The sequence below is a fragment of the Galeopterus variegatus genome, unplaced genomic scaffold (assembly GCF_000696425.1).
Source record: "Galeopterus variegatus unplaced genomic scaffold, G_variegatus-3.0.2 Scaffold2813, whole genome shotgun sequence".
NCBI lineage: Eukaryota > Metazoa > Chordata > Mammalia > Dermoptera > Cynocephalidae > Galeopterus > Galeopterus variegatus.
Window position 1 is genome coordinate 232,093 of NW_007728924.1, and position 7,311 is coordinate 239,403.

The following is a 7,311-nucleotide window of genomic DNA, read 5'->3' on the forward strand; positions in this document are numbered from 1 at the left end:
ACATCAACAGCCCTTAATCCAAATGGAGACTACTAAGCCACCGGATTCCACTGCCTCCCAATACATTTTCTCAAAACTTTAAAGGGTGTTCCATAGGGTGGGGGGTTGGGGAGAACACCTCCGTTAAACAAGTTTAAGAAACACCAAGTTAAACAGATTCTCTGATGATCTAACTTCTCTGAACCTTTAATAAACTTATATACATTATGAACTTCCAAGATGGGAATATAACTACTAGGGTGTCCAATTTATCTGACACCAAACCCCATGGAAACATCTTTCAGATATTCTGAAATACACTAAACAACACAAGGGTTACTCTAAAAACTAAAATTACCTGCTACCCCGGGTATTACCGGTCTATAAACTATCAGAATGATCTAACATTCCCTTTGACCCTATGATGAGCAGAGCAAATAAATAACATGACCTAAAATAATTCAATTCCTAGCTTTTATTTTAACAATAATATTTGTACATTTCCTGAACCAGATGACAGTATTAGACATTGATTTAAACCCTAGCATTGATATTCATAGCACCTATCCATTTTTTAACTTCTCTGATAAATGAAAATTTACATTTTAAAATCTAATAATTTATTTTCAAATCTTACTGCTAAACTCTACAAAAAAAAATATGGTTTTCTGAGAAATAAATGATAGAGGGTATAATTCTATTTCAGAAAGGATCTAAAATTGAGCTCCTATCAAACAGCATTCTGCTAGTGAAACAAATACTAGTAGCTACAGTGAAACTGTATTATAATGAAAATCTCTGAAACCAGAGATAATTTTTTAAGAAACTTTATTCGTTTACTTCCCATTCCTGTTCATCTGTTTTAAACAAACCAAAAAATTACAAATATTCCTAAACTGTCTACCAACCAAGCAAATGGATATAGCTGAAATCTTGCTTATGCTTTCTTCTACTAAATTTATCCTCTTTTCTCAAACTCCTTAATACTGATGAACACAGTATTTTTATTCCACCTCCAGCTCCTCCTGATTTCATCTGTTGCTCATTTGATCTGTTCTCACATAGCTCTTCTCTTTCCACAAAAAGTAACAATCTTTTAACTGAAAAGGATAACTGTGGCTTTATATCCAACAGCAGATAACTTCAGATTCCCACCTGAGACACAGAGAATGGACACAGGTGTGCCTGACACATTGATCCCCCAGCTCTCCTGGCATCTGGGGTCTGCAGCACCTCTAGCCAGCCAAGAGCAACTTCTCCAATTACCCCAAGGGACATACAAACGTTTTTCTCTTTGCCTTCATTTGAAAAGGGTTGGGAAGCATTACTCTAGAGCACATACTGCACAGACATAGTGCTGGTGAATTCCTCCTACACCACATAGTTTAAGAAAAATGAAAAAGGAAATGTATTAGAAAAATAAATATTATTTAGTCTTTGAAAAATAGCAATAATTTTTTCAGGATGGCAGCTATAAATGACTAGACTTTAGTTATACCATTTTCCCTTGAGATTGGAGTTACCGCTAATTTAACAAAGAAAGCAGAAAACACTTTTTACATTTGAGCCGCTAAATGCCAACTTTGTATTTCATCTGTTCTCATAACCAATATGAATTATCATGATTATATGTTTAGGCCGTTCCTCTTCATAACAATTAGTTTCCAATAAAATGTCATTTAAGTTCAAATGCATAATTCATATACTAAACTAGAATTTAAGATTATTTACTACTAAGTGGCAACGGCACTTTAATACCTGTAAACTACACATTAGTTTCCGATAATGAGCATAGACACGAGGTGATTCTATACAATAGGCAAGAAACTACAATTCCTTTAAAAGCCAAATAACTTAAGATTCATTTTCAGATTATGATCCTTGCAATAAATTCTGGTACAATGCCCAAAAGAAATAGATTGTACTTTAGTAAGGAAAAAATAAAAATAAAGCACTCAACATTGTTCCAGAAATTCCTTAAGACATCACTCTAGCAGTCCTGAAGAGGGTGCTTCAAACCTTAATATGCATAAAAATCACATGTGGATCTTGCTAAAACAGAATCTGATTCAGGAGTACTGGGATGCAGCCTGAGGCTTCTAATGAGCTACCAGGTGATGCTTATGTTGCTGGGTCCATAGACCACACACTGCTTATCTGATGCCTTACACCCTTGCTTCTATGACACTGGTAAAAATAATGGATAAAAATGTAAAGGAGGCAACAATCCCCACTGTATTTTAAAACCTTTACAGATTCATGAGATTAGACTGGGGTAGAGATGATTATTAAAATGTTCATACTTGAAGGCCAGCCCATGGCTCACTTGGGAGAGTGTGGTGCTGATGACACCAAAGCCACGGGTTCGGATCCCGATATAGGGATGGTCGGTTAGGTCACTTGGGAGAGCATGGTACTGACAACACCAAGTCAAGGGTTAAGATCCCTTTATGGGGCTGGCCCGGTGGCGCACTCGGTAGAGTGCGGCACTTGAGAGCGCGGTGGCGCTCCCGCCGAGGGTTCGGATCCCATATATAGAGACCAGTCCGCTCACTGGTTGAGCGCGGTGCGGGCACGACACCAAGGGTTGCAATCCCGTTGCCGGTCACGGTACGGGCGCGACACCAAGGGTTGCGATCCCCATTACCGGTCACACAAAAAGGAAAAAGGAAAAAAAAAGATCCCTTTACGGGTCATCTTTTTTTTAAAAAAATGTTCATCCTTGGAGAAAACACAGCATCTCAAAAGTGGAGGGGGGAGGTCTAAAAGGTAATAATAAGAACCAAAACTTACATAGCACAAACTGTGTGCCAGTGAACAGTTTTAAGCACTTCATATAACTAATTTAACATATATTACTATATAATATATAATTACTATATTAATTATAACTAATTTAATCTTCCTAACAACACTGTTGGGTAGGCAATACTGCTAGCCCTATTTTACAGGAAGCAAACTCAAGCCGCAAAGACACTACTTGGACTGCACATAGCTAATAAGTGGCAGAGTCAGGATTTGAACCCAGGCATTCTGGTTCCAGAGTCTACACCTTTAATCACTATGGTAGCAATGTACCTCTCAAGAACACAAAGCAGCAGAATTAAAACAGCAAATGCAAATAAATGACTTACTTTTGGAGAAAATGACGTAAGTGTTAAAGAACAAGAGTAAGCAACACAGCCTAAGTCAGAGATTCACTTCAGATGATAGAGCACCAGTGATTGGTGAATACCATGACTTATATAGTTTTCTCTAAATTAGAAACTGTTCTTGACTTTAGCGTAACACCTAATGCCAAGATTTGACTAAAAAATTTTTTTTCTTGGCTGGCCAGTTAGTTCACTTGGTTAGAGCATGGAGTTGGTAACCACAAAGTCCAGGGTTTGGATCTCAGCACCCACCAGCCACCCCAAAAAAAAAAAAAAACACACAACATATATATACACATACACACAAACGAAATATTTTTCTTAAACTGCAGGGAGGGACACCATTTTGGTGGCAAAAAACCTGGTTTTACGTCATGGCATAAGCAATATGAAAACAATGTCCCTGGGGTGACTAGTGAAGAAGAGTTTTGACATTTAGGACTTATAATAGTAGTGGCAGACATACCTAAAATGGCCAAGTAAAGAAAATTGATTTAGTAAAAATATTTTGGACTGAAGGGATGAGTACTAAAAGTAGAAACTAGTAAGGGACAATGCATAAGATGACCAGGAATTTGATACCACAGAGGGAAAGAAGTAGCAATAATAAGCTGCTATGTGAAAACAAAGAAGCGGAGGTAGATGAGGAAACAAACATTGTCTAAATAATGTTCAGGAGAATAAGAGAACTACTCATCAGAAGATGTCCTAAATGAAGGTAATGTGTCCAGATAGAGCAGCTGCAGACAAAACAGATGGATAAAGCAAGAGTAGATTAGTAACCATCACTTCGATGAGCCCAAATATGGATATGGCTGACTGAGCACAAAAGTCGTCACTCAAAAGACTTAAGGATACGCAGAAAGAGAAAATGTTAACCCTCAGACATCATCAAATTCATTTATTTGACCAACATTTCTTGAAATGTTTGTGTCTGGCAGTATTCTAGGTGCCAGGCAAAAGCTCTGCCCTCATGGAACTTAAATTCTAATGGAGGAAACTGACAACAAATATATAAGGCATTATCATAAAAGCCTAGAATGGAGCCCTTTAATATACAGTGATATATGAGTATAGATCTCTTTACAGAGATAAATACAATTATTAACCCCTCCCTCCCCTAGTAAGGAAGCCTAAACTGCTCATTAAGTGTCCTTCATCCTCTCAAAAAAAAAAAAAAAAAAAGAAAGACCCTAAAACAATAGAGAAAGGCATTTAAAATGTATCTATAGGGCTGACCACATAGCTCAGTTGGCTGGAGCATGGTGCTGATAACACCAAGGTCCAGGGTTCCATCCCTGAACCAGAGAGCCAACCACCCTCCCCCCGTGGGAAAAAAAAAAATTATCTATAAATAAAAGTACAATTCAACTTCTACTTCCAAGAAAGCTTGTCAATACTACTCCCCAGACAGGCAGAGTAAATTGTACTTGAAAGTTTTCCAAATTTGACAGCTCAAAACATTTCATTAATGTAACCATTTCACAAATAACCAGAAATGCTTTTCTAATAGAACATAAAAAATTACAAGTAGAAAAAGTATCCTAATAAACGAAAACAAATCTTGAAGTTAGAGAAAACTTCAAGATTTGGTCTTGGTGGGCTTCAAGATGTTTGATTTAAGACCCCATACTACTTACTCTAGGCTATAAGATTTGTCTCAGATTCCAAAAAAATTAAGTTAAACTAAACACAGGTATTGGTTATAATATGAAAACATTTTAAGGGTAAAGAGAGGATGTGATACCTTTCAGGTCTGAAAGAAATTCCTGGAAAAAAGCTCGTTTTTAATACTCAGCTAATTGCCAATCTCTTATCTCCTTGTCTCAGTCTCAAAACCGTAAATTCAAACTATTATATTTTAAAAGGAAAGATACGAATTGATAAATATTTAAACTTCTTAAATAGAAAAGACTCAAGAAACAATGCAGAAGTGTTCCAATTTTATATTCCTAAAGATCCACTAGTAAGATACCATGAGTTTTGCAGAAGATCCGAGCTCCACACCTATCCCACATCCAGCCAACAGACTATAACACCTGCACACTAACGAAAGCTGATTTGAACCTACCATTCCTTAAGTGTTTCTTAACAAGCAATCTGTTCTCACCATAAAAATGAGAAACAATGAGGAAAGAAAGTACTTGTTCCAACACGAACCACCCTTATAACAATACATCACACAACTGTATCTCTTTTGCTTTACAATGTTAACATTTCTCTGTATTACTGAACTCAGTAGCCAAGAAATGACATAAATTTAGGATGGACCCAACATTCTGGGGGAGAAAAATTGTTACCCCAAAGGTCTGAAAATATTTTGTTTTTGGCGGCTGGATCGAACCCAGAAACTTGGTGTTATCAACACCACGCTCTAACCAACTGATGAAAATATAACAAGTTTTTTTGGTTAAAAATCCAAAACTCGTTTTTAAAGACAAAACCACAGCGTCTAGCAAGCAAAGATAAGGCGTAAAATATGGATTTTTTTCAACACACCCTTGCCACAAAAAAGCACACTTGAGTCAACGTAGATAGGTTCTCTGCACCAAATAAGTCATATGAAAGAAGTCAAACAGTCTTGGAAAGTCATTTTGGACTAAAGAATTGCTCCCACAAACAAATTCACCTCATTCGAGTACAGTCAAGACGACCTTCAAAATGAATGCCTACGCAACTGGCTGGAAAAGATGGTGCTTTACGCTTTATTCCCTGGCATAAGCTAATCCTGAGATATTAAACTTTCCTGCCTTTTACATGTGTTTGAGACAGCTTTCAACACAAGTTGCAGGATTTCTAAACATTCCTGAATACGACGCGTTGGGAAGCCGGCATGATAAGTCACTGAATGACCGATTAAGGCTGCAAAATGCTGTCTCAATTTAGTGAGTCCTTGACTTGTAGGAGTTAAAACTCTCGCCCCTTATATTGCGATGACGTAATCTTCCACACTACATTTCTCTTGGATTTGAAGGGGATGAAAAGACAAACGAACAAAGAAAATTTCCCCCTAATAAGAGGAATTGAGCAAGCGGCCCAACGCTGGTTTCTTTCGGGTGGTGGTTAGTTTAACCCCCTGAAGGGGGAACCTTCAGCTGAACAAACAGGGAAAGAGGGGGAGAAGCAAAGAGAACTATCAGGAACTCCACCTAAGGCAGGACGAAAGGAGCCTGAGGAACCGGGACTCAGACCCACCCTGCCGGGCTGAAGCGCCGGTCGGAGAGGCAGCGGAGGGAAGCCCGGCGCGGGCACGGCCGGGGCAGTCAGCACGGCCCCCTCCCGCCGCCACCTGCCTCTGCCCGGTGACAGCCCGGCCCCGCCCGCGCCCTGGAGCCGGCACCCCAAGTCCGACCGCGCACCTCTCCTCGGACGTAAGCCTCCGCCTTCCCCGCGGCCACCCCCGCCCCTCGGCCCCACTACAGAATCCGGACCCGCGCTCGTCCGAACGACGGTACGCGAGCCGGGCACTCCCACGCTCCCCGCGTTCCCAGGCCCCCGGGATCCCAGACACGGGGTTTCTAGGAGGATGGGGAGAGGCCAAGGACGGCGCGGCGAGGACTGGACGGCGGAAGAACCGCTCCCGAGGGGAGCCACGGGCCCCGCACTCACCTCAGCTTCTCCACCGGGGCGTTGGCAGCACTGCGCGGGGTCTCCTCGGCTGCCGGACAGGGGCACGCACTGACGTCAACACGCAGGAGACGAGCGGATGGCTGTCCGCGGAAGTGGGAGGGGCTGTTCGAGGCGGGGCGTGGATTCACCGCCCTCCGCGCGCCCTCGTTCCGGTTGTGCTCCCCAGTTCTTTTTGTATGGTTCTATTTGTAATAACGCCATGAACGGTGGTGTGCAAAGCGCTTGCACTAATATTTCTTTTGACCCTTACAGCCTTGTGAAGCAAACCATTATCATCCTTATTTTGCAGAGAAGACGAAGGCTTCCTAAAGAGAGGTGGTGACTTGCCTGAGATCACACTGCAAGGGGATGGCCCCCTGACTCCCCCGGCCTGTGTTCACTCCGCCGCCGCGGGGTGACAGCTGAACACCGCTCTTATCTCTGCCTGCACTCCAGTGTCCCTAGCAGCAGCCACATGGGTTTTCTGTTGGGTTGGAGGCTTTCTCCCCCACCACCAGGCTTTGCACTTACTGTTTGCTCTGCCCGCCTCCTCTTCACCAGACCTCTCAGC

At 41.4% G+C, this 7,311-nt stretch overlaps 1 protein-coding gene across 1 annotated transcript in view; it reads right to left on the reverse strand.

The window, feature by feature from the left end:
• The window catches only part of LOC103598977 (cell division control protein 42 homolog), a 41,846-nt gene extending 35,008 nt beyond the window's left edge, over positions 1-6,838 (reverse strand). The window contains exon 1 of the mRNA XM_008583051.1: positions 6,741-6,838. The gene's annotated coding sequence lies outside the window, so the exon portion shown is untranslated. The remainder of the gene's footprint in view (positions 1-6,740) is intronic.
• Positions 6,839-7,311: the final 473 nt, after the last annotated feature.